This window comes from Pelodiscus sinensis, chromosome 9, assembly GCF_049634645.1.
Source record: "Pelodiscus sinensis isolate JC-2024 chromosome 9, ASM4963464v1, whole genome shotgun sequence".
Taxonomy (NCBI): domain Eukaryota; kingdom Metazoa; phylum Chordata; order Testudines; family Trionychidae; genus Pelodiscus; species Pelodiscus sinensis.
The window spans coordinates 42,752,282-42,778,620 of NC_134719.1; the positions used below are offsets into that span (position 1 = coordinate 42,752,282).

At 39.4% G+C, this 26,339-nt stretch overlaps 2 long non-coding RNA genes across 5 annotated transcripts in view; one reads left to right on the forward strand and one right to left on the reverse strand.

The window, feature by feature from the left end:
- LOC142830672 (uncharacterized) overlaps positions 1–15,372 on the reverse strand; it is a 31,852-nt gene extending 16,480 nt beyond the window's left edge. Inside the window, exons 1-2 of one of the 3 annotated variants that reach the window (XR_012906119.1) lie at positions 15,304–15,372; positions 12,699–12,881 (exon numbers count right to left, since the gene is read on the reverse strand). This is a non-coding gene — a long non-coding RNA (uncharacterized LOC142830672). Of the gene's footprint in view, positions 1–12,698; positions 12,882–14,772; positions 14,835–15,226 lie in introns of those variants that run through there. The other 2 variants (XR_012906118.1, XR_012906120.1) reach the window with 2 other exon arrangements.
- LOC112545249 (uncharacterized) lies at positions 11,840–25,614 on the forward strand. 2 transcript variants are annotated; one of them, XR_003088713.2, is made up of 4 exons: positions 11,840–12,199; positions 15,460–15,566; positions 17,820–17,914; positions 23,928–25,614. It is a non-coding gene; the product is annotated as an uncharacterized LOC112545249 (long non-coding RNA). The 2 variants fall into 2 exon arrangements; XR_012906117.1 differs by lacking the exon at positions 15,460–15,566 and having other exon boundaries at positions 23,928–25,612.
- The last annotated feature ends 725 nt before the right edge of the window (positions 25,615–26,339 follow it).

Genomic DNA, 26,339 nt, shown 5'->3' on the forward strand with positions numbered 1-26,339 from the left:
GATGGATGATAATCTTGAGAGGAATGTGTCCCTAAAAACATTGATCAGGTTTGGAGCTAGAGCTTTCAAATGTGAAATTATAATTCCTGCATAGTTGGGTAAGTTGACAGATAGGTTGGCTAAATCAACATAAATCTTTGAAAATGTAGTTGAGCGATCGCAGGCAGGTGGGACATGCCATTACTGAAGCAATGTTACTACAATCTATTGACAGCAACATGCCTCAGAAGCTCTGTCATATCTCAAATGCTCAGGGCTTTCTCTGGTTGAAATAGAAGTTACAATGATCGAAGTAATTATAAGAATGCTCCAGTACTAGATGACTGAACAGCTGCAGAAAACCTTGTGTTTGCCTTGATTTTTTTTCTCTCTTCTACCTACCATCACATCTTTATTCCTGCTGGTCTCCTCTGACAAGGGCCAAATTCTGTCCTCAGGCCTGTGCCATCTATTTCCCATTTTTGAGCCTCTAAGTCAGCACCCTTCCACTTATTTTCATCTATATCAGTTCTGCTCCCTTTTTGCCAGTTACCCATTTATCCCAACATCTAAGGGCTTGATCCAAATTCTGCTGAAGTCCATGGGAGACTGCTTTCCTTGAAAGTAACTGACATTGATTGTTCAGCGATCTTGCATGTGTCTTTAGAAAACATGATTGGTATTTGAAAACAAAAAGAGTTACATCATATTTCTGCTAGGAAATGCTATTTGTTGAGGGGGAAAGGCACTGTCCAGAGTAACCTATATAGTACTACACATGCGCCACAAACACACACTAACAGAAGTTGAATTTTTAACAACAAGCATTCTGACCCATAATAGGAAAATGTCATAGTTCTTTCTAAGCAACATTCTTTCCTGAATCAACATAGACTCAAGTATAATCGACCCAAGCTATGATAACTTTAAAGGTTTGCATTTACCTGTCAGGCTATGTAGATCCTTATCCCATAGGTGACTGACTAGTTTTGTGTCCTTTTTAAGCCTTGCCACCTATACACCTAAAAAGTTTGCATATGTGGTTTGTTGCACAGGGAACAATCTCATAACCCTTAGGCATGCAAAACCTACCAAACTCAAGACCATAGAATCTCATCAATGCCTATTGACAATTTTCTGTACAATACCTGTAAAAGTAGTTTTGGTTTATTTCCTTACCATTCTGAGTAGATTATACCGCTCCATTAATTTTTTTTCACAGCTTCATCTTTGAAAGATCCAATCTTGATCCTCTCTTCACCTTAACTTTTTTAATAATACAGTCTGAGAGAGAGAACACATCTAAATGGAAATTGCTTCTAGAGATTGTTGTAATAAATATATGCCAGTATATCATATGGGTAGGTTTTGTTCGTTTTTCACTCAAAACAGTTGGTGCTTGAGATGTGGAGAATTGGAACCTATTCCATATCTTGTATTTCTGAAATTGTTAAGGAAGGTGACATTTTTAAATGAACATATTTTTATTGAACTCCTGATTAAATATACGCTCCAAAAATCAAAACTCATTTACCTTCAATAATATTGACTGCACATTAACAACAAATAATCAACATTATCTACAAAATAATCAATATTCAATGAAACTATGAGTTTCAAGAAAGAATTTTTGCCAGCATTTACTTGATATTGCCCTTAGAGTACATCTACACAGCAACATTATTTCAGAATAACTAGTGTTATTTTGAAATTACTTAGTCCGCATCACCACAGCAGGCAGTTACTTTGAAATAATGTAGAAATACTGTCAAGCTGAAGGACTTCTTACTCGGACTCCTATAACCCTCATTGTATGAGGAGTAAGGAAAGTCGGAGGAAGAGTGCTCTATTTCAAAATAAGTGCTGTGTAGACACTCCCAATTTCAATTTCAAAATAAGCTATGCAATTGATGTAGCTCAATTTGCATAGCTTATTTTGAGTTAAGTCCTGCTGTGTAAATGAATTCATATATAAGCATGTATTTTTAAGATGAGTATTTTCTAGGATTGTATAATGATCTTTAGGATTGTGGGGTTTCAGCAAAATATTTTAATCAACTACAATTTACATTAGGATCACCCTTAACTATTACACGTAATAAATACTACGCTGGTCCTTCTGTATTTAAAACTAGCATGATCTTTATTGTCCTGGAAGTACACGTTAAATACATAATAAGGGCAAAAGTAAGATTTAAAAATTCAATCCATGGACTCATGTCTGCTCTTACCAGGTCAATTCCCTTGAAGAAGAAAAAAAAAACTGGTGTAAAACCAGAGTTAGAGTAGAACCAGACCCATTGGTTTTATTTAGACAAACTCCAAGAGCCTCGTCAAGATCTACCAGAAGGGATCTTTTGGGAACCAATGGAAAGGCTGAAGATTAAATTAGATTTCCCTTGCTGAATTTAAACATCTGTAGAAAATTAAACATGTATGTAAGTGGATCCTCAGAATAAAACTTTGGGGTTTATGGCCCCTCTGGTAGTTTATGTCAATTGGAAATCCTCATGAAGACTTAGCAAAGTGCATGAGCGCTAATTAAAAAAAAACACAACTTTAAAAGTAGCAAAAAATATTCACCTCAAAACCATCAGTATTCCTGAGGACAGAAGTTGTGAAACCCTTAATTGAGCAGAACTCCCACGGAGAACAACGGGAGTTTTGTTCAGTTAAGGACTGAAGAATGTGGCTTTGAATACATAGTACTTTAAGTGCTTTATGAAGAAAAAGCTTTTACAATTATACTCTATCGGGCCAACCTAGACAATTGTGCTATATGTCAGGATTAACTTTATATCTATGTATCTTTCTCTCCCACACATACATATTCTTTTGTTCATTTATTATTTGTGGAAGTTATATACAGTGATAAGTAGAGCTGTGAAAATAACTGATATTTTGGTTCTCTGGCTGAACTGAAATTTTTTTTAAAAATCATTTCCGATAGACCGTAAGCAAATTTTATTTATATATGTATGTGTGATGAACTTTTCTTTGACCCAAAATAAAACATTTTAATTTTTACCTTTTATTTAAAAGTGAAATAAGATTTAAAATAAAAAGTTGCAAATTTAAAAATCTAAGTGCCTCTTTTCAAAAAAGACATTTCAATTTTTCATATTTGTATTTATTAATTTGGCAAAGTTGGCATGAATTGAGATGATTTAGTAAACCCAATCTGTATTTTTTTCATTTGCATGGAATCCTCTATTTGCTAAAATATTTGTTATGACCAATTTCTGCATTTGGACTTGCACAGGGTGTTTCAAAATATAGGACAGTTCATTAGTACAAGATTTTCTCCTTGTTTGATTTTCTTGCTCAGTCTGCCTCTCTGCATTTCTTCTGTAGTTTCTTACTCTCTAATTCTTGAAGTAACTCTGCAGCTCAGACTTAATTGTACCTAGTTTACTATATTTTCCACTGACTTATCTGAAAGGAAATAAAAACATTCCAAGAGCAAAGATTCCCATTTTATTTTCAGACATACATTATGAGTAGCTCCATTCACTGACTGGAGTGAATCCAATCAGATTAAAAACCCTAAACTACACCTGTGATGTTCAGTTTGCACTCGTTCTTTAATTTTATCCACCAAATTAGAAAATGTTGGGATCAAAATAAAACAGATTAACTTGCCACTTGTTTAAAAGCTGGTTATTTATGGTAAAGAGAAGAAAGCAATCATTTTAAAGCACGTCTGGCAAACTGTCCCTTTTCTTTTTGGAATATTTGCTCCTATATCAAACCATTCTATTTCACATGACAAAAACAAAATGCCTCTTTTGTATTGCATATGTTAAGAAAACTAACTAACGAAAAATACAGTCAGAGGAAGGGAAAGAGACACTAGGTTATTTTGCTTCATTGGTTTTATAACAAAAATGAAAATTTCCATAGTGTGTGTTTTTAATTATTATTCTATTACTCTTTCCTATTTTAATGAGATTCCTCTATTTCTTGTACTAATCACATTGTGGTATTTTATCTCAGTACATGAGCTTTTTGCTTTTAATACCAATAAAAACAGTTTAAGAAAGATAGAAGCATATATGTGTGTATACATATTATAACATACTTGCATATATATATATATATATATATATATATATATATATATATATATATATATATATATATATATGTAAAAACTGATGGAGTCAATATTTTATTTTGCTTTATATAGTGTAGAATATGTCTAGATGAGTGCAGATGGATTGAACAATAAAATGAACATGACAAAATGGGTTTTAAGTCAGGAAACAGAACAGTAAAGCAATTTCCTGAGTTATTTAAATGCTTTCATTGTAGAAATGTCATTACATACTTGAGTTACACTGGAATATAATTATATAAACACCACAACTAACAATGTTTTACCAAGAAAAACAGAAGTTAATAGAGGGAAAATATTTCCTGCCATATTTCTTCATTTTAGGACCAGGTTTTCAGTGTTCATATTTAAGGAATAAATTACAAGAAAGGTTCTCAATTTCTTGTAATAGATTATGGCTCTAGTCCTTAGGCACATGATTAACTTTACACACAATTAGCTCCAAATATACAGTTTTCCCACAGGTTTAGGACTTCACCCCATAGTCTTCACTCATGGCAAATGTCCATGACTTCCCAAAGATAATTTCAATGGAATTTTGTCTGAAAAATTTTGTAGCTTGAATCCCTAATAATAAGGTCTGTCATTTTTATTATTCTAGAAAATGGAAGCTTATAAAAGGCTAGTTATCAGCAACTACCTGACACTCCTTTCTTGATCCAAGTATAGAATGAAAGGACTTCATGTCTCATTACATACATTTCTTGTCTTCTGTAAATTACATGATAACAAGTAACCACAAATATCACCAGGTAAGAGTTTCTAACTGAGGCTGAGGAATGGAGAACAGAGGGAGGAGATTAGACTAAAATGCTGTCTGAAAATTAAATGATGGAGTTGTTCTGAAAGTTTTCAATTGTTTTTTAAGAAATTTTGAACTGTAGTAGATTTAAAAAATATCAAAGTACTCTGAAAATGACGCCATAAAACTAGCACTGTGCGATTCAACATTTAGCATTCAATAATTCACATGTGGTATGTTTAGTTGCTATTTACCCTTATTTACTTTCATCCAACTAATTGCTTTCAAAGAAATTTCAGAGAAATAACCCAGGGCAGAATTTGGTCCTGTCCAGACCTGAAGTTTTAATCTGACATCTGAAAATCAGACCAGGTTCTATTCAGGTCTCCTATCATCTCCATCAGAAATTGACATGTGTGTGGGGGGGGGAGGCGCAGGGGTAAATCACTCATGGAACTTAAATCCCCATCCTTCTCTGTGAGAAGGAATCAAAACTGAGTGAACTTAAACAATGCATTTCCCTATGAGTCCTCTGATATGGGATAGGGATGATGAGAGTTTTGTGCCCAGGAAATTATATTCTATCACCAGAGAGTAAATTTTAACTTTAAAAAGAGTTTTGTGCATTTTGATTTTTGGCCAAAAGTTTATGGCAGTTCTTTTATTCCAACCATTCTGCCAATCTCTAATATTTGTGAATGCCAGCAAGTCAACAGCAACAGTGCTGTATTCCCAGCGTGCTGTAGTTGGAAAAATAACCTCACATCACTTGAATAATCCTTATTGTGAAACATTTTGATATAGTAGAATTTCAGAGAGTTTTCAACATGATTTATTCAGCAGCCCTGATTCAGCAACTCTTCCTCTCAGATATTTCCACATTTCCCAATCACCACAATGTCTATGCCGGGTTTGTATTCTGAAACTGTGGATATACTCCCAATTTCCCCTCTTGGCTGTCTCCTAGCAGCTTTTGAAAACCCCTTGTGAATTCTGCCAAGAAAACTCTGATTCCACCAAAGCTTCATCAGATGGTCAATGGAAATTGGAAGATAGTCACTGAACAAAATTGCCTATTAAGGTACGTCTACACTGCGGCGCTATTTCAGGATACTTCCGGTATCCTAAAATAGCTATTCCACGTCTTTGAAACAAGCCCATTATTTCAAAACATAACAGGAGCGCTATTCTGATGCCCCTGAAAACCTCATTCCATGAGGATTAAGGGCCGTTTTGGAATAGCTTTCTATTTTGAAGTTTGGTGCTGTGTAGACAACACCAAACTTAAAAGAAGCGATTTCTAAATTAACTCAAAATAAGCTACAAAATTTGCATAGTTCAAATTGCATAGCTTGTTTTGATATAAGGGTGCAATGTAGAGACACCCAAAGATAGATAAGTGGAACAGATCCATATCACCTTACAAGTTCCCCAGAGCACCACTGTTTTCAGATGGTTATGACAGGATTGACTGGGTTACCTAGAGCATTATGGGATGAATTCATGCACCACTCCTCCTTTACTTCCTGCTTTAGTCAGTGGGAAGCCTTGCCCTCTTTCCTCAATACAGTAAAATAGAGCAGCAAGTTCCAAGTCTGCAGCCCCATGAGGAGACTCATCTTTGTTGTTCTGAGCAGCCCCTTTACAAAAACGACTAACAGTATAACAGGCTGAGTGAAACTAACAAGGAAGGATGAGACTGTAATTAAGGTACTGGAGTGGGCCTTCGTACACCTGAGATTTATGCCTAGCTCCACTAGAGATGCATGCACTGGACAAGTCACTTACGCCTTTATTGTCAGAAGTGATAAGCATCTACAGTTCCCACTGTCTTGAATTAAAATTGTAGCTGCTCATTAACTCTGCAAATCAAACCTTACATCTTTTGCCTCCATTCCCCCTGTTGGTTTCCTGGTTCAAAATATATTACCCTATTGTGGGAATAACATAGAAGCTTAAATAAATAGGACTGTTGTATCTTCTTATTACTATTATTGTTATATGAAAAGACAAATGTTATAGTCCATGAAACAGCATGTTTTCTTCATTTGCAAATAAACAGTACTGATATTATCACCCAACATCATTTAGCATATTAAAGTTAATGCAACAGTAAGATACAGATAGTTACTTTGGACAGTTGTAATATGAATAACATGGGTATCAACACCCAGAAGAATTGACAGCTGTAATGAAATGATATACTTTAAAGCACATATGAAGGGTTTTTATTTTTATTTTAAGGCATCAGCAACAAATTAAGGATTTTTATTATTTCTCAAATTAGCATAAAATTGCTGACCAGCCAAAAAAAAAAGCACAATTTCATATACATAAATAAATGAGATGGAATATATACCCTATTGTATGAATTATTCATCATGTGGAATATTTTTCTTCATACCTCAGAATTGTTTCCCAACCTAATAATACCAGTCCCTTATATTCATCATTATACCTTAGCACTATTTCTGTCACAGCACTGATGCTCATATTGCCTCCAAGCTCCATGTATTTATTTGGAGTACTAAAAGTTAATGAGGACATGCAATTTATGAAATGAGATCACCAGGACCCAAAAGAAAGATCAATTTATTGATTTTCTATTTTTGGGGGGAAAGAAGATGGGTGTTTTAAGAGAAAGGCATGTGTCCATTTTGTTTAAGGTGATTATTTTTTTTATTTTTAAAACCAATGTGGGTTTTTATTACTGTTGTAGTAATTAAAATGCTACTAATCTAGCTCCACCTCTTCAGGTGCTTTATTTCTCCTCATAGAAAGATTAAACATATTGACATAAAAAGAAACAGAAAGACAGTCACCTTAGGCTATTATAATCCCCCAGGACAGGGAGAATCTCTGTCAAAGATAAATATATCAAATGTAGGTATAAAGGGGGGGGGGGGAGGAGGAGAAAATTATAATAAGGTTAGGGGGAAAAAATTAGGCCATAATATTATCTTGTCTCAAGAAATAGAATATACTCTTACAACATGGATTTTTAGATAGATATCTGTATAAACACCGTGGTTGCCTATAATGACGTGATTAGTTCCCAATATCAAAGTCATCATGTGAATGCAACAGGGAGCAGAATGATCCAAATTTACTGACAAGCCTATGTTATGAAAAGAATGTATTCTCTCTGTATGATCTAAGGATGTAGCTAATACTGTACAACACACATCTAGACAGCCTCTGCTTGGGTGAGTTTGCAAAACAGGCCCCGTCTTCTGAAATCTCCTTGTTGTAATCACTCAGTGGTGCCCAACAAGGGAGTCAATGGCAGGATTAGTCATTCAAAGCAACATACACATACAGGGAAGGAACTGGCCTGGATATTTTATTTTAGTTATACCTTGTTCTGTTGAAGTCTCACAGAAGGGAGCTGTTAGCCATTTTTGAAGGAGAGAGTGAGGACCTGATATACTGGAAATGGGAGGGGTGCCAAGTATAACAGGCAGGACTGGGAGAAGGAACAGTGAGGGGAGTGGAAAAACTAAACAAATTACTGTTGAGGCTGAATGTTGGAGGGAGACATGGATTTGAAAAAAAAATGCAGCAATTTCCCTTCCTGAACATGTTCTTAATATTACTGGGTTTGTCATAAGCCCATAGTGACTTGGCTTAGAAGCTGCTGGCTTCTTTCTGTGTATTGTTATCGATGTGGGTGGCTGCCTTTGACTAAGTCTGGTGGAACATAGTAACAGTTGTTTAATTATTAAAAAGGTTTATGAATACATGTTGCTTTCCCACCTTCCAGAGGACCTTGAATAAGTCTTCTGCAAAATCTGCCTGGGTTCCATTCTCGCTTGCAGTGTCCCAGAAGTTCTAATGACCACAAGGGGGAAACATCCAGAAGAGCATGTACAGTGAAGAGCAGAGCCATCCGAGGGTGAAGCAAGAGGGAGAAAAAGGGGACAGGAAGCTGGGGAGATGGTTTGAAGTGAAATGAGTTTTTTCTTGCACAGCTTACAAGGGCTAAAAGGGATTGTGTCACTAATCAATATACAATTGGTTCACAAAAGGAAATTCACAATCAGAGTCCTTTGTTATGTTGTTAAGATTATAAATCTCTCTCACATATGAAGCTGAAAGTCCCCCGATCCTGTTCTGTACACACACATTCACACATCCCCCCATTTCCCAGGCATCATCTCAGTTTGTTTATTTGCTCAGCCTTGCACATTAGAATGTAATCTCTCTCCATTTCTTCCCTAGAGAGGGCAAGCTCAAGGCTAATGCTGCCCTGCATTTCAGATAAAACAAATGCACCCACACTGGATGAGTCAGAAAAATTAGATGGATTTTTTGGGGGGAGGGGTAAAATAGTCCAAACAGTTCCCCCCCCCCCCCCTCTCTTTCTGTTTTCCTGAAACCCAGAAAATATTGTGGGAAAGCCAATAAAATGAAGCAGATAGAGAAGAGCAGAAAGAGAAACTTCTCTTTTCTTCACTCATTGTAAGTTTTGTTGATTGAATGCATCTAATTACATTTTCAGTTAAAAAAATCAGCCTCACTATCTGGGGCATAACCATGCGATGGCAGGGACAGATTAGTACAAAACTCTATTTTATGGCAGGGGCCCAAAGGGAGAAACCTCTTTTGCAAACTCTCACTTCCTCCTAGTCACATTCAGAACCTGCAAAGAGGCAGCACTTGGGGTAACACATTGCCCAATCACTGTGCTATAGGACACAACATGCATGGAAAAGGTAAGCCAGGCACTACATGCTGATCATCTCTGTGACAGAAAGTAAGGCAATCTCACTGGATCAGACAATACAGAGCCACAGCAGAAGACTATGCCACTTCTACATCAGCCATGGTAAACTGCAGGAGCATTATCCATGCCTCTTTCTGGAGCTTTTGGCTGCACAGGAGAATCCTCTCCTGCCACGGTGCCCATGCAGGGCAAGTGGCAGCCAGGACTGCTGGCCTGAATCCTTTCAACTTTATATTTAAAGGAGATGGTAAAATAGGTGCTTCTGTTTAAGCCCCTTTCAACCATTCCTTATGTTAAACGTCAAAACTATATTTTAACTTTGTGAATGCGGGTCACTCTTTGATGCTCATGCATGAGCATCAAACATTCAGTTTTGTACTAGATATGTCAGCAGCAACTGCAGTTCTCATGCACATAGTCTCTGTACAACACCATCACTGGAATGAAACACTCAGCATCTTAAAATGAGACTCAGGAGAGTAGCCATGTTAGTCTGTAAGGGCGCATCTGGACAGATGCTTCCAATACACCCTTAGGAAAGCCCAAAGCATCTCCAAGCAATTACAAACACCATTTGAAACTATTTATTACTTTTTTTGATCACTTCCTCTACCCTACTCTCTCCACTAGCTGCAGCCCTGGTGCCCCATAGGCTCTCCTACCCTATTGGCCAGCTCCACTCCAAGCCACCAGCAAACTCTGGCTCTGAGGCTCTCTAATCATGCAATGTCCGGAATGTTCCAGAACACAGATGTTGCTGGACCAAAGAGTCCCAGACCACAACAGTTTAACCTGTACCTTTAAATTTTGTGACTGAGGTCTTGTCTACATGGCAGAGTTTTGTCTACAAAAGGCAAAATAAAACCACCTTGAATTCAGCTGGTTGCAGACATGCGCTCCTCCCCTTTCAAAGCTCCAAGAAGTTTTGACATTCCTCAGCCTGCAGATCTCCCATGGTATGTTGATACTAGGAAATTATTTCAAAATAACTTATTTAGAAATAATAACCCCCCGGAATAACTATTTCATAATAGAGTATCCACACATTGGGGAAGCCTTGCTATTAGTCCAAGGCAGGCTCCCTTAATGTGGGCACACTACCTTGAATTAGAGCCCTAGGATGCACTAGGAAGTAACTAGGGAATTGTTCCAAAATAATTCCCCTTATTTTGAATCCTCAGGGGACCACATGCTACATGACCTCCTCCAACCCCAGGAAGGGCCAGGAGAACCCCCTTCTCCACCCAGATCCATCCCTCTCCCCACTCTTACTCTGCCCTCTCTCTGCCTCTTCCCTGCCCTCCCCCCAACTGAGGCAGCCTCGGGGACTAGTGGGGCCAGTTTCAGGCCTGCTACCCTCCCCCCGCCGCCCCCCCCCCCCCCCACACACACACACACTCACCAGCAGTGGCAGGGTAAGTGGAACAGGACAGCCCTGCTGTTTTGCTCTCCTGGCCATTGCTTCCTGCTGGGTTGTGAGAGGCAATTTCATCGCTTCCCCCAGAGTGGTATGGCTGGGAGAGTAAAGTAGTGGATCACTTTGCTCTGCTTACCCCATCGCTGCTAGTGAGTGTGCAGGGGGCAGACCCATACTGTAGGCACCAGGCCTCTCCTCACTAGTCTCTGCCCCCCAGTCAGCTGCTGGCTGACCCTCTTGTCCGTAGCATTTGGGATGCATGTGACCCCTCATACTCTCCATGTGTTGCCTGTGCCATGAGGCATTGAAAACCCTTTCCAAAGCATTGTGTGGGATAGCTACCCACAATGCACTGCTCTGTGTCAACACAAGAGCTGCCACACTTGGTCGATACATGGAGCATAGCAGATATGCAACTGCAGATTAATAAAAGGCTTTCAATAAAGCAGCATAATTTTGGTCAAAAACTCTGTACTTTAGACAAGAGCTGGGTGTTACAGGTGTACTGTTCAAGCTACTGGGAAACTGATATTCTGCACCTCCACTACAACTTTCCAAAGAAGAAAGGGTGGAATATTGTACTGAACATATGTGAATTGCATGTTTATTGGGTTACAAATAAACTGGAGTCTGGACAGAGAAATTTTAAAAAAAATAGGAGTCCATTTTTATCTATTCTCAGTACAGTTTTCTCCCTGCTCTGTTTAACACCCGGAATGCAAACATTTAAAGTTAAATTGTCCATCCATTAACTGAAAAGGCTTCTGTACTTCAGAGTATACAGAATGATTGTCAGTCAAGTGAATGTCACTGTGTTACTCATCACCATGTCACTTAGAACGTGGCATGGTAGGAACTGGCTGTAAAATATCACATCAGCTGTGTGACATGACTGTCATATGGATTCAATATAACCTAGTAATTTTCAGTCATTACTCCTTGTTTTGGAAAGTAATACTAAACTTTATGTATTTTTGGTAATCATTGCCTGGGATACTCCATTGTGCAATAACTTTTCAAATTAAAGTTGCGCTCCCCTCCCCCCCCCACACACACCAATAGAAGTGTGCTCTAGAGAATGTTACTTCCAGCTAGGATTATGTTCCCCATGATGCAGATTAACAAATAACCAAGAGATTATCCCCTCTCCGAGAAGACCATTTTCTACAGTGCCTGTTGGGGAAAAGAGGCCGTCCCAGACCGAAAGAAGAGTTTTCGGTAAGATAAAAATTTTGTCTCTCTCACCATCAGAAGTTGGTCCAGTAAGAAATATTATCTCAGTCCCCTTGTCTTTCTAATATCCTGGGACCAATCCAGCTACAAAACAATAACAACACTGCATAACCAGAGCTTTAACTTTTGCTAAATGGAGCACTTGATATAAGCTTATTGCAGTGACTCTGTTACATTTTCTATGTTTTAAAGTAGGGGTGAGACTAACAAAAGTAGACTATGTGGGTCAGGTAATAGGAAGATTAGTTCTGTGGCACAGGCAATGTCTTTATTTACAGGGAAAAAACACAAATGAAAAGATTAACCTGACCATTGAGGACAAATTTAACATAAGCCTACCTCAGGCTCATCATTACCAGAATGTCACTCCTGACCTTGAAAAGCTTTAATATTAACTGAAAGAAGCAAGTAGAACTAGGATACAAACCTCAACAAACTGCTATTCTGAATTCTGTGCATCAGTAATTATCCATGGGTTTCTTACCTTGAGAAGTGGGGGTGGTGGAAGAGAGATGTTTCCATTTAGATGAATTATTCATCCCACATTTCCAGGACGTGGTGACTTAGAGAGGCCCCTCTTGTGCAGACAATAATAGAAGCAAAGATATCATCCCACCATCCATTACTCTTCACGATTCAGGAAGGCACAGGCATTACCTGCCAGCACCTATTTTGAAGAGAAAAGTTAGTCTAGCAGAAACAGGAATAAAATGATTACGGGGGACAGTGTCTCAATAGACACATTTCTCATAGCAGTGGGAGGATGTTGCTAAATCCAAAATGTCACGGCTGGGACCAGTGTGATATGGGACTCAGTTATTTGACAAATTCCTCCATGTCTAGTTAAGATTGTGACATGCTTTTAGGGCACCTTTGTAACCCACACTTCTGGGCGTGGTGCACTGTCCCTTCTAATGGTACTTGAGACCACTTACAGAGACTATAATGAATGAATCTGCTTTACTGCCTTAGCTAACAGCCAACTGGCTTTTAGATCTTGTGGTCGAGGCTCATGCACTAAGCCCCAGAGGTGCCAGGTTCAATTGTGCCCACAGATGACCAGCGTTACACTTGCTGTTAATTCTGAGGACCTGGCTATGAAGGGCACCAAAGCTTTTCCAACAGCCCAGGCTTCTGGAATGTATTCTTTCTTTCAAAAGTTTTGGGAAACAGCATAAGCTCTGACTTTTCTTTCAAGTGTTTAACTAAGCTCCAAAACATTTTTGGCCATTGTTTGTATTAATATCGCATTCATATTAAGGGGCCAGATGATAAAAAAAAATCCAAATTTCAGAGACTATTTTTAATAGATGTAAAGTGTCCAGATTTCATGGCAATAGGCAACTAAAAAAGGACACCATTAAATCCATCAGCTTGTTACAGCAATAGCTGCAGAATTTTGGGTCTTTAACTAAGGATTAGGGTTTGTTCAAATTGAGTCCCTGAACTTTGTGGTGCGTCTATGGCTTGCACCTTTGAAAACTTTACTTGGATAGAAAATAGCCATAAGGAAGATAAATAAAAATGCAAAATACTATACATATAGATTGCACAGAATGGCATTTTAATTAAACTAAGCAAATTCAGCAATGATTTACCAATAGTTAGCATTTCTCTTTGATCTGCAGGGTTCATGTTTTCTGTACAACTATATTTATTATTTAAATGTCATAACTCATTCATTTATAGAAAATTTATTTTAGATGTGGTTCAGCAGGTATGAGCACTTCCATTGAACTTAAAGGCTCACTATTTTCTAAGCAGGCCTTCCATTTTTGTAGGCACAAACCATATCTTCTCAGCATCTGCAGCTGTAGCTACAAACCAGAGTAATTGTGACTGGAGCTGGAAGCTAATTCTTCAAACACTAATTCTACAGATGAAACTTCTATTCACAAATACTGAGGTGCTTAGAACTCTCAACTACAGCCAGACTTACAGAAGTCCTCTGTTTCCAGTTAGGCATCAAAATGAGTAGTGACATTTTCAAAAGCGCTCAACTATCTGGCCCTTATTTAAGTGCTGAGATCTTTGAACCTCACATCTGGGTGCGGACTAATATTGATAATCTGGCTCCATTCGAACAAAATAGCAAACAGTAAAACTAAACAATTTCTATTAACGATGTCAAAATGCTTCCTTACAATTAAAAGCAAACTAAAGCATTTACCCAGATGTATATGTTCAAAGAGATTCTGAATCGTTTGCTTATCAAACCATGATATAACAAGACAAGGAACCTTTTTTTTTCCTGAAAAACGTTGTTGACATCCTTTTGAGGTGGGGAAGGGTGAAAATGATCATTTTAATGATTTTCTATCATGCCTCTAAGCGGATATAAAAGCTGTGAATACCAGACAAAAAGTTACAGCACTAAATGACAGAAATGGCAAAAATGGCAGTGAATGTAGCACTCTCCTAGGGAACCTTTATCACCGAGCTGCTTGAGTTAGGCTTTTCTGAGTAGTCTGTAGTTACCCTCAGTTCATGCTGGTCAGGTCTTTTACCAAGAGAGTTTTCCTTTCAGTATTTATGTAGTGCAGCAGGCAACTGTTTACCTCAGGGGCATGAAAGTAAATCCGGATGCGTTTGATCCATAGTGCCACAGCAGCTCCGTTGCCTATGGAAACAAAGGCTTCTTTTGAGGAAGTTCACACAGCAGGGGCTGTGATGCCAGATAATCTCATCAATTTCAGCCACTGCATTATTTGCAGGTATTTTGCTGCAATATATGTGTGTGTGTGTGTGTTTAGGGAGAGAGAGAGAGAAAAATACATAAATAAAATAGAACATCTACTATTTCAAAATTATATGCTAAGAGGATTCCTGAGTTGGATGCTAATAGCATGTTGCCTTCTTTACATATAATCCCCCTTTATACAAATTGATACTGTAAATTTAATATATTTTTCAAACCAGAAGCATGTCCTTTCTTTCCTCCCCCTTTCCTGATGCAGAGAGGTAAGTACCTTGCAGACAAGAGCATGGCAAATTGGTTTTATGCTTACTCACAAATTCAGCTTTAGAAAATGGCCCTGAGCAGAGAGGTTTTAAGACACTGGTGACAATGAAATACATTTCAGTAACACCTCTGTTAACTGCTGCTTTTGAAGGTTCAGAGGGTGTTGCACCTCCTTAGTGCCATTCATCTGTGGCGCTCCATGTGCTTTACAAGCATTCAATCAATTAAGCCTCCCCAAGCTCCTGTGTAAAATGGTTGTAACAAGATGTTTTTGCCTGATTAGGAGCTGGAGAGGCCACAGAATGAGTGAGACATGACCACAGCTGGAACCCCAAAATTCTCATCCTCAGATTTATCCACAGGCTTCAGTGGAAAAGATCTTCAGCTGGTGTAAGTCAGCATAGCCCCAGTGGTGTAAATTTACACTGACTGGCAATTTGGCTTAGTACTGCTTCTGCCTTTTAATAGTAATATTACCTTATAATAGACATATCTTATCTCCCACTAAAGTAATATCTGGCTTTGTTGTCCCCAAGACCACCTCTCATTCTGGATAAAACACTGTCTCCAAAACTGAACTGTAGAGGATGTGTAACAGATGAAAGCACCCTCTCAAACATATTCCCACTTGTATTTCACCAAAGCCAGAATATGATGGAACAAGATGGCTGCAACTAGACTGGCAAGTTTTTCCAAAAAAGCAGCTGCATTTGCGGAAAAACTTGCCAGCTGTCTAGACTGGCCGCTTGAATTTCTGCAAGAACATTGACGATCTTATGTAAGATTGTCAGTGTTCTTGCAGAAATACTACGCTGCTCCCGTTCGGGCAAAAGACCTCTTGCGCAAATGCTTTTGCACAAGAGAGCCAGTGTGGACAATGCGGTATTGTTTTGCGCAAAAAAGCCCTGATCGCAAAAATGGCAATCGGGGCTTTCTTGCGCTAAACCACGTCTAGATTGGCACGGACGCTTTTCCGCAAAAAGTGCTTTTGCAGAAAAGCTTCCATGCCAATCTAGATGCTCTTTTCCGCAAATGCTTTTAACGGAAAAACTTTTCCGTTAAAAGCATTTGCGGAAAATCATGCCAGTCTAGGCATAGCTGATGTGTCTGTACCATAAAGCCATTGAATTAAGCACTGATCAGTTAATGGTGAATGGAATTAAGGTTTCTCCTTCCCTTCCCCACACAGACCAGCATTTTTGAAAGTCTGTTTTTAATCTTTTACTTTCTTGCACAGATATCTATAGACCCCATAGATGTGCAAATACATTTGATAATTCTTTGATTCTGATTTTCTATAGAAGCACTAGTTTATAAAGAGAAATCATTCTACAAGATAACTTACAAGTTAACCATTAGACTTCCATTTAAACTGAAGTTGAATTCCACTTGAAGGAATTGGGGCCAAAGGAACTCTGAATATGTCATCAATATAAAAAAATATATCTGTGAATAATTACCTTTACAGAATTGTGAAGACAAAGTGAAGCTTCTCAGCCTTGCTGAAGATAAATATGATCATTTGAATGATTTATTGATGAGCTACTGTACAGAGGTAGTTCAAAGAGGATAGGCTGGACATTTTGTATTAAAAAAAATAACTTGATTCCAAGGATAGCTGACACTGTTATGAATGAATGCATAAAAAAGTAGCATGGGTGGGATTGTTTTGCCTTTGATCTGAGGAAGTGGGTCTGGCCCAGGAAAGCTCATCACCTAATAAACCATCTTGCTAGTCTTTAAAGTGCTGCATAGTCCTGTCTTTTGTTTCAGCAAGACCAGACTAACACGGCTACATCTCTATTACTATTTCACAATAGGAATTACCTTCAGTTACTGAAGATCATCAGTAATCAGGGGTTGGAGGGCTAGCCTAGCAGCAGCAGCTCCATTGTGTCCCACAGTGCTGGGCTGAGGAACACCCCCCATTCTTGCCCATTGACTCTCTCCATTAAGAGAAGGTTCGAGGAGCTCACCACAGCAGTCTTTGCCTGCAGAGCTGGGCTTGTGCACAGGGGAACAGTTGGTTTCCTTGTAGGTAAACAGTTGTGAGGAAGGGTCCTTTTGCCCTACCATTTTAGCCCTTACCTAGGGCCATCAAGTGTTCCTCAGATTTATACATGATTGTTTCAGGTGCTAAGAATTTTTCAGCATTGGGGCCTACTAGCATTACATTTAATGAAGTAGAAAAAAAAAAGAAAATTCTGAGACAAATCCTGCCCAACTGTCTCATGCTGAATAGCTCTATTGACATCAATGGGAATGGATTTGGCCAGCTATAGAAACCATTTAGCTACGGGGTTGAAGGCTTCCTAAAATAGCAACATGTATTAAAGAAAAAATAAGTTGCATATAATATAACCCATAATAACATAACTATTTTTAACATTATGTCAGTTGTGCTCAAGATACCTGACAAAACAATAATAATGCAATAGTCATATCACCTCACAGGCATAAGAAGTTGGAGACAACAGCTATAAATTAGGGACAAATACAATAGCTAACAGAAGTTTCTGAAAAATGGAAATACTAATCTCAAGGTTAGACAGTTAAAAGAGTGGGAAAAAAGGAAGCATGTTAAAAGAAAGATCAGCTGTAACTTCAAAAGGCTAATATTTTATCTTTTTTTTTTAACCCCAGCCCTTAACAAGTTGGTAGGAGCATATTGAGGAAGGCAAGGAACATTCTGCTGCAAAATCAGACAGAGTTTGGAAGGACGTGCAACAGAACTTAAGGTATTATATTTGGCTTAAAAGATTAAAAGATAAAAAATAAAAGTGTTCTTCCTAATTAGATAAACCATATGGTGTAAGGGATAAATCCTGGTAGTAGGATGTCTTATAATTACAACCTTATTTTTGACCAGATCCTATTATTTTTCTTCTGTTTTGTATTTTTTATTTATTTACTGGAAAAAATCAGAGATTTTACCTGATAACAAAGGTGTTTCATTAACAAAGGACATATTCTGTTAAAAATCAGATGATAATAAATATGGTCTCTCATTTTCAAAGGCGAGCTTCTTCTCTAAAATAAAAATGAAGTTAAAAGTTTTGCTAGAGGATCTGACGCAGTAGGTGCTGTGAATATTCTGTAGAGAACAAAGTTTTGACTTTCCTTTTAACAATTCATTTCCTTCTCACTGAAATTCACTGGTACTTCTTATTCTGATGATGAACATGTACCATAATGCAACATTCTGTGATATAGATACCAGAAGCTTATTTCAGCCCTTGAAATGTCTTCTGTTTATGATAGCACAGTACGATGCTGTGCAAGTAAGGAAATAGCATTAGATTTCACGCATAGAAAAATGTATTTTTATGAAGGCAAATTAAATGCTCAGCACAGCCTGGTTCACGGTCACTAAGATCATTCAGGGCATAGGAATATGAGTTGATCTGCTTCCATATTAGAAGTAAAATCCACCCAAGAACAAAAGTGCCTGCTCAGAAATCCAAGGGTATCAGTTTTTTAAAAAGCAATTCTACTGTGTTTTCTACTGAGATCCCCATAGTCCAAAATCCTGAGCCTCCTCAACTCCCATTCACTAAAAGGGAAGTCAAGAGGACTCAGCAACACACAAGATGAGGCTTTAAGTTTCTACAGCTGACTAATATTGCCACTTGCCTGCAAACCACTGCCACCGTGGTTATACGGACATACGTATGTACTTTATAGCTCACTTCCCTTTACGCTTTAACAGCAAGTGGTTGAAACAGGCTTATGCCAGTTCTGCTGTTCTGACTGCTGAGCAAAAAGGACAGGAAATCATTACAGTCAAAACATTTCTAGCAAAGGTCACTTTAATAGAAAATTACATCAATCACCTTGAAGAAAAAAGTACATTTCAACTGATGTCATGCGTTTGTGGGCTAATATCACCTTTAGTTTTAAAAGTTAAGCTAGTTCTTCAGACAAATCATTAAAAATTAACCATGTCTTCAATAGAGGTTTGAATCTTGTGTGAGCAGGTAAGATTTGATTAGTTGTTTTGCATGATGGTCTAAATGGTTATCTAGACATCTTTTTTCTGAAGATGTAACTGTGGAAGTAATATTAAAGGAAACAAACCAACCAGAGCAGAGGACCATATGGAGTTTTCCCATCTTTAGGACTGTTTAACTATCTCTCTCTTAGGGACATCATACAGTTTAAGAAATTGTTAGAAAATGCTTTGAAATCCTCACATATTTGGTGATATATATGTGAAAAGGACAAGCATTAATACAACTGTAATTCAAGCACATGTGTATTCTGGATTATGAAATACATGTAGCAAAGTGGCTTTTGGATACATATCTTTGAATAATATGATAGTCTAACAGACACATTTTCAAATAGACTCTGAAATTGAAGATGAAGTCCAAAATTTATACTAGTGCATGTAAGCTGGGCTTGCACACACATATCAGAGGCTCAGTCTTTCTATGCTTAGTACACACACTGCTTGATTCTAAGGCATTGCTTCAGTGGTGCAGGATCTACTTCATAGGCCCCATTCAGTAAAGCTTTCAAGCACATGCTTAAGTCCATCCTGCTTTAGCAAAGCACATGCTTAATTTTAAGTATGTGCTTAAATTCCCTCAAAATCAATGAGTAAACCCATTGAAGCATGTGTGTCAGTGTTTTCCTGAATAATGATGGACTGTTGATCTGGAACCATTCATGTTACAGGATCAGCCCCCTGGTAACTAATGGCCTGATTTTCAGAAGTACAGGGCCCAAGGAATTTATGTTTAAATGTCTAACTAGCCACCTTTTATAAGCATATGCAATTTGTTCAAATGCAAAAAATATGAACCAGCAAAACTGAATTCATAAGGTTGCAGTTCAAGGTAAGACTCCATTGGAAAACTAACCCAGATGGGATATTATTTACCACAGCTATCTTTGTAAAGTTCAATATCTTACCACAGTAAATATGATCTAATATTAATTGGCCTGCTCCTTAGATGGTGAGTTTACTGAGATGAGTTATGCATGCAGCTTAAGGATTGAGACCTACAAATGTGCATCCTCATATTTAGATGTTGTGTAAGCATGATGACTAATTTTAAATCTTCTTGGACATCATGGCTTGGAAAGGCTAAGTCAAAATGGAATGTCTCTTCATTTTTATTGTGCTATGAATGAATTGACCAGCAAAGGGGCAGAGAGAAATTATCCTGTGAGAAAGAATGAACATGGAGTAGAGAATGGTAAGAGTGAATAATTGAGTGTGAAAGAGAAGAAGAGATGGGGAGAAAAAAATTGTCATAATGGCATAGCTTGCCCGTATACAACATATACACATTGTCAAGTTGTAGCCGCCTCATTTTTATAAGGTTTGGCTGCTCTAGCAGTGATAAAGATTCCATATTAGTTTTCCTTTAGCAGTTCACTTCAGAAATGTAATCTATACATTTGAACTAATTTTTTTAATTGTTTGCAAGTTTTATAAAACCTCATATCATTCTATGTATGTAAAAAATATATACATGCATGTTGTGTATGTATGCAGCGCATACATCCCTTTCTAAAGTGAAATACTTTTTGTAATTAATAGATCTAATCAGAACTGTGATTTGACATGCTAAGTCACCTGTTTAGTGCACTGACTCCCACACACTCAGTAAGATTTCTGCCTTTCTGTGCTGGGGTCATTCTCTTTTGTGACATGAAACCTCTATGAAATGCTGAAGACATGTTTCCTGCTGGAGAAATCGTTGTCATGTAGTAGCTATGGTAAAATTGGAATTGTTCTTTCTCTGGTTTCCCCAGAAATGGTCTTGTACACTGGTAGCTATAGTCACCACCTGGAGATAGACTGTCGGGCCCTCCCAGGGTCCCTTTCTTCAGGTCTTTGTTTATTGTCTTCACAAACAATGAGAAAAATGTGCAACAAGTAATACAAATAGTAAGGCATTTGATACGATCTCGCATGACCTTCTTATCAATAAACTAGGCAAATACAACTTAGATGGGGCATAACTGGCTGGATAACCATTCACAGGGAGTAGTTATTAATGGTTCACAGTCAAGCTGGAAGGGCATAACAAGTGGGGTTCCACAGGGATCTGTTTTGGGACCTGTTGTGTTCAATATCTTTATCAACGATTTAGATGATGGCATAGTGCAGGGGTGGGCAATAATTTTTGACTGGGGGCCGCTTCAGAAATTTTTGAAGTGGCCCCAGGTAGCCCCAGAAGGGATGGGGCCTCAAGCAGAAGGGGTGGGGCCAGGACACTTCTGTGCTTCCTCACCCATAGACCCTGATTTGTCTGGGAGTGGGGGAGCACACAAAGTCTGTACAGCTGGCAGTTGCCTCTAGGTACCCATGCTCCTGGCAGCGGGAGGAGACTTTGCATGCTCCCCTGCTGCCCCCAGATCAATCAAAGCCTGGGGAGGGGGAGCATGTGAAGTCCCTTGTTCCCTGCCCCTGCCCTGCAATGGAGCACCGCACTTAGCAGCTGGTGGTAGACTTTAAGTGCTGAGCCCCTTGCAAGGTGGAAGGAGACTTCATGTGCTCCTCCCCCCACCCCCAAGACCTGATTGGCCTGTGGTGGGGGGGAGTGGCAGGGCCTCCGGGAACCAAATAAACTCACTTGATGGGCTGGATCCTGCCTGCAGAGGCCCTTTTGCCCACCCCTGGCATAGAGAATACGCTTATTACATTTTCAGGTGATACCAAGCTGGGAGGGGTTGCAAGTGCTTTGGAGGATAGGGTCATAATTCAAAATGATCTGGGCAAACTGGAGAAAGGGTCTGAGGTAAATAGGATGAAGTTTAATAAGGACAAACACAAAGTACTCCACTTCAGAAGGAAGAATCTGTTTCACACATACAGAATGGGAAGTGACTGTCTAGGAAGGAGTACTGCTGAAAGGGATCTAGGAGTCAAAGTGGACCACAAGCTAAATAGGAGTCAGCAGTGTGACACTTGCAAAAAAAGCAAACATGATTCTGGGATGCATTAACAGGAGTGTTGTGAGCAAGATACGAGAAGTCATTCTTCCGCTCTACTCTGCGCTGATTAGGCCTCATTTGAAGTTTTGTATCCAGTTCTGGGCACCACATTTCAAGGAAGAGGTGGAGAAATTGGAGAAAGTCCAGAGACGAGCAACAGAAATTATTAAAGATCTAGAAAACATTAGCTATGAGGAAAGTCTGAAGGAATTGGGCTTGCTTAGACTGGAAAATAGAAGACTGAGAGGGGCATGATAGCAGTTTTCAAGTATCTAAAAGGGTGTCCCAGGAGGAGGGGGGTAAATTGTTCTCTTTGACCTCTGAGAATTGGACAAGGAGCAATGGGCTGAAACTGCAGCAAGGGAGATTTAGGTTGGATATTAGGAAAAACTTCCTAACTATCAGGGGGTATGTCTACACTACCCCGCTAGTTCGAACTAGCGGGGTAATGTATGCATACCGCACTTGCTAATGAAGCCCGGGATTTGAATTTCCCGGGCTTCATTAGCATAAGCGGGGAGCCGCCATTTTTAAATCCCCGCTGCTTCGAACCCCGTGTAGCACGGCTACACGGGGCTCGAACTAGGTAGTTCGGACTAGGGTCCTATTCCGAACTACCGGTACTCCTCGTGAAACGAGGTGTACCGGTAGTTCGGAATAGGCACCCTAGTCCGAACTACCTAGTTCGAGCCCCGTGTAGCCGCGCTACACGGGGTTCGAAGCAGCGGGGATTTAAAAATGGCGGCTCCCCGCTTATGCTAATGAAGCCCGGGAAATTCAAATCCCGGGCTTCATTAGCAAGTGCGGTATGCATACATTACCCTCCTAGTTCGAACTAGGAGGGTAGTGTAGACATACCCAGGGTGATTAAACACTAGAATCAATTGCCTAGGGAGGTTGTGGAATCTCCATCACAGCAGATATTTAAGAGCAGGTTAGACAGACCTCTATCAGGGATTATTCTGGAGTTAAGGGAATTTGCCAATCTCCATTCGTGAGATCTAGTGTTGTTACATATGGGGCCTTTCCCAATGCATCCAACATCTCAACAAGCTGAGGCATAGGATATGCATCAGATTTAAATGCTCCATCCATGTTGCAGCATTCAATACAAAATCAAATACTATAGAGCAGTTTTGATACTAGTATGACTCGGCTACACCAAGGGTGGGCAATAATTCTCATTTGGGGCCACTCCAAGACTTTAGTAAGTGGTCAAGGGCTGTACTTTTCTATGGAAAAGTGCAGAAGGGAGCTTGGAGTAAGGAACTGGGGTGCAGGAGAAGGTGTGGGGGTTGACAGGGAGTTTTGGTAAAGTAGGGGATTGTGATCTGGGACCCAACCGCGAGAGGGTATGGGTGCATGATAGGTTTCTGTCCTGGAGGAGAGGAGTAGGAGGGGTGCAGGATGTGGGAGGGAGTTGTGACCTGGGGGAGGGTACAGAGGATTTGGATCAGGCCAGGGCAAAATACCTTCCACGAGCCAGATTCAGACCACCAAGCTGCCAGCATTGGCTCATGGACAGAGCAGGGAGCCTCAGACAGACTCTCTGCCTGCCTCCACATGCTGCTGAGAAAAGTAGCCATTGTGGGACTCTGTTAGAACAGCTGTGAGGCCAGGGGAGGGAGGAGAGGCTTCATGTGCTGTGCTGGCCCCCAGCATAATCCCAGAGGTAGGGGAATTAGCTCAAGTGGTACAGTGTTTACTTAGCATGTGAGAGGCAGTGTGATTATTGCCCACATTTGCCAGTGGCAATGGTGTCTATCTTCATTCTTTAAAAGAAGTTTTTCTTTTACACAGTACACGGTGACCCTGTGGAACTCCTTGCCAGAGTATGTTGTGAAGACCATGGACTTGTTCCATACACTCCCTCTGAGGCATGTGGCATTGGCTACTGTCAGAAGAAAGCTACTGGGCAAGATGGACCTTTGATCTGACACAGTATGGCTGCTCTTATGTTCTAATAGATAATTACTGCCCATCCCTGGTTTGAATGGTGACCTGGGGCAGAAGGGTTCTCTTGAGTCTGGTAGAATAAACATCACCAACTAGCTCGCTGGCTTCCTCCTGTATTCCTCTCAATGTGTGGCTCTGGGATCACCAGCTGGTACCCTACATCCAGTTCTTGTATCAGAGAATGGATAAAATATGCCTCTAGGGCTTTCCACAGTTTTTACTTGTTAACATGGTATATTTGAGATCTCTGTCACCTTCCCACCAGATGTATCTCACCACTGCATCTCAGGATATCAAAAGGGCCCTGCCATTTGGCCAGCAGCCTTTTTTTTTTTTTTTTTAAAGGAGAGAAGTAGTAAAAGCACTCAGTCTCTTGGCTGGTTAATCAGCGGGCAAGCCTTTCTATTACAGTGCTTGGGACCTTTGTGCTACCCACAAGTTCTCCTTGACAAATTCCCCTACCAGATTTAGGTGTTCCCTTAACTTAAGGATAGATTGTGCTATATAAGGGTTATAGCATTGTGCTCCTGCTATAACTCATGCGGGGGGGGGAGGGGACTATTGTAGCCCACAGCTGACTCCTGCATAGTAATGCAAAAGACAAGAAGCCCTTTGGAGAGTATGGGATTTCCCTGATGACAGGGATATTATCTTGTTCCAATTCCGGACCTCAACAGCTACAAGTTTTTGTAACATTCCTTTTAACATATGGTTAAACTTCTCTATCAACCCATCTGTTTGCAGAGGTCAGACAGAGGTTCTTGTCAAGTGAACCCTCAGAAGGGCCCATACCTCATGCATTAGCAGCAACACAGAGGCCATGGCCTGATCTGTCAGCATGACACTCAGCATCCCTGCATAGGAAAACACTTTTAATAATTCATATGATATTATCTTTGTGGCTGCAAGGTGCAAGGCCACTGCCTCCAATTACTAAAATTAATAGACAGCCACTAGAAGTTGGTTCTAAGGGTCCTAAAAGTATCTCAGAAAGTGCCTGGCCAAAAGAACTGGGGGAATAGCCTCTAATCTGTGTTTCTTGCCCACCCACTCATCATCTAACTGGTAGGACCAACATGTATCATGGGCCTGTTTTAACACCTGGTTCCAATGTGGCCTTCTCCTTTATTTGTTCCAGCTCACATGCCTGCTGTATTTTTCTCTTGGACAGGTTTGACCGCTCTCTATCCCTCTTTTCTCCCCAGAGTCTGATTGTCCTATTATAGATTTCTAAAGGAGACAGAGGTAATTAGTCCTATATGTTGCAAGTACACTAGAGAAATGTAGGAGAATATGTCCCACCGGTAGGGTTTTTAAGAAAGTCTTTGTCAATACTTTGATCATAGATGGAATTACTTGGAATAATACCAGGAACTCTTGCTTATTAAAAATGATACTGGGGTGTTACATCAATGAAGTCTGTTTTATTGTGTTCTGTCAATGAGACATCTTATTTTATTATGTAAGTACCACTTCAGACTGTAAAATCAGCTTTCCATTTCTCTTAATGAGGTATTGTACCAAAAGTAAATGACAAGAGTTTTCATCATGACATTCCTACAAAAACAGGCTGTCTTTGTAAAAGGGAAGCTAATATAGTATTTATTAGGACTGAGTGCTGAGTATTTAAGAACTAATATTGAACATCAAAAACTCTACAGGATCCCTTGCCAAAAGGACACAGAACACAGAAGGCCCATTGTCAAAAAAGAGAAAATAACATAATTCCTATAATATCAGAAATAATGAATGTTCTTTAATTTGAATATGGCAAGGGACTGGAGAGAAGGGAAGGAGGAGGGAAGAAGGAGGGAGAGCCAGTGAAGGAAATATAGGCTGGTATTTTTTTAAAAGTCCTCTTGAAATATACAAAAACATTTATTTTGAGAAGAAAAGTTGCTGCTCAGGTCCCTCCTTTAGGGATGAAAGAAATACTTAACTCTCAGAAGATATTGTGAGAGCAGATGCTGAAAAAAATCACCACAGCCACAGCATTTGAAAATAAATGTGATCTTATTTTATAGCCATAAAGCTGTGGGAACCAGAGCCACCATCTTTTTATCTAAGGGGTCTTGTTTATCTGCTTTTTGAACAAGACCAGCAAGTCAAAATGTCAATGGGCCTGATACACTCAGCTTTAGCTTGTAATAAAAGGAGATTACAAGACAAATGAAAACCATTGGGCCTTCCAGCCCCTTACAAGATATGCACCCTTCAGCAAGGAGAGCTAATATATAGGCAGAGTCTAGCATCTGA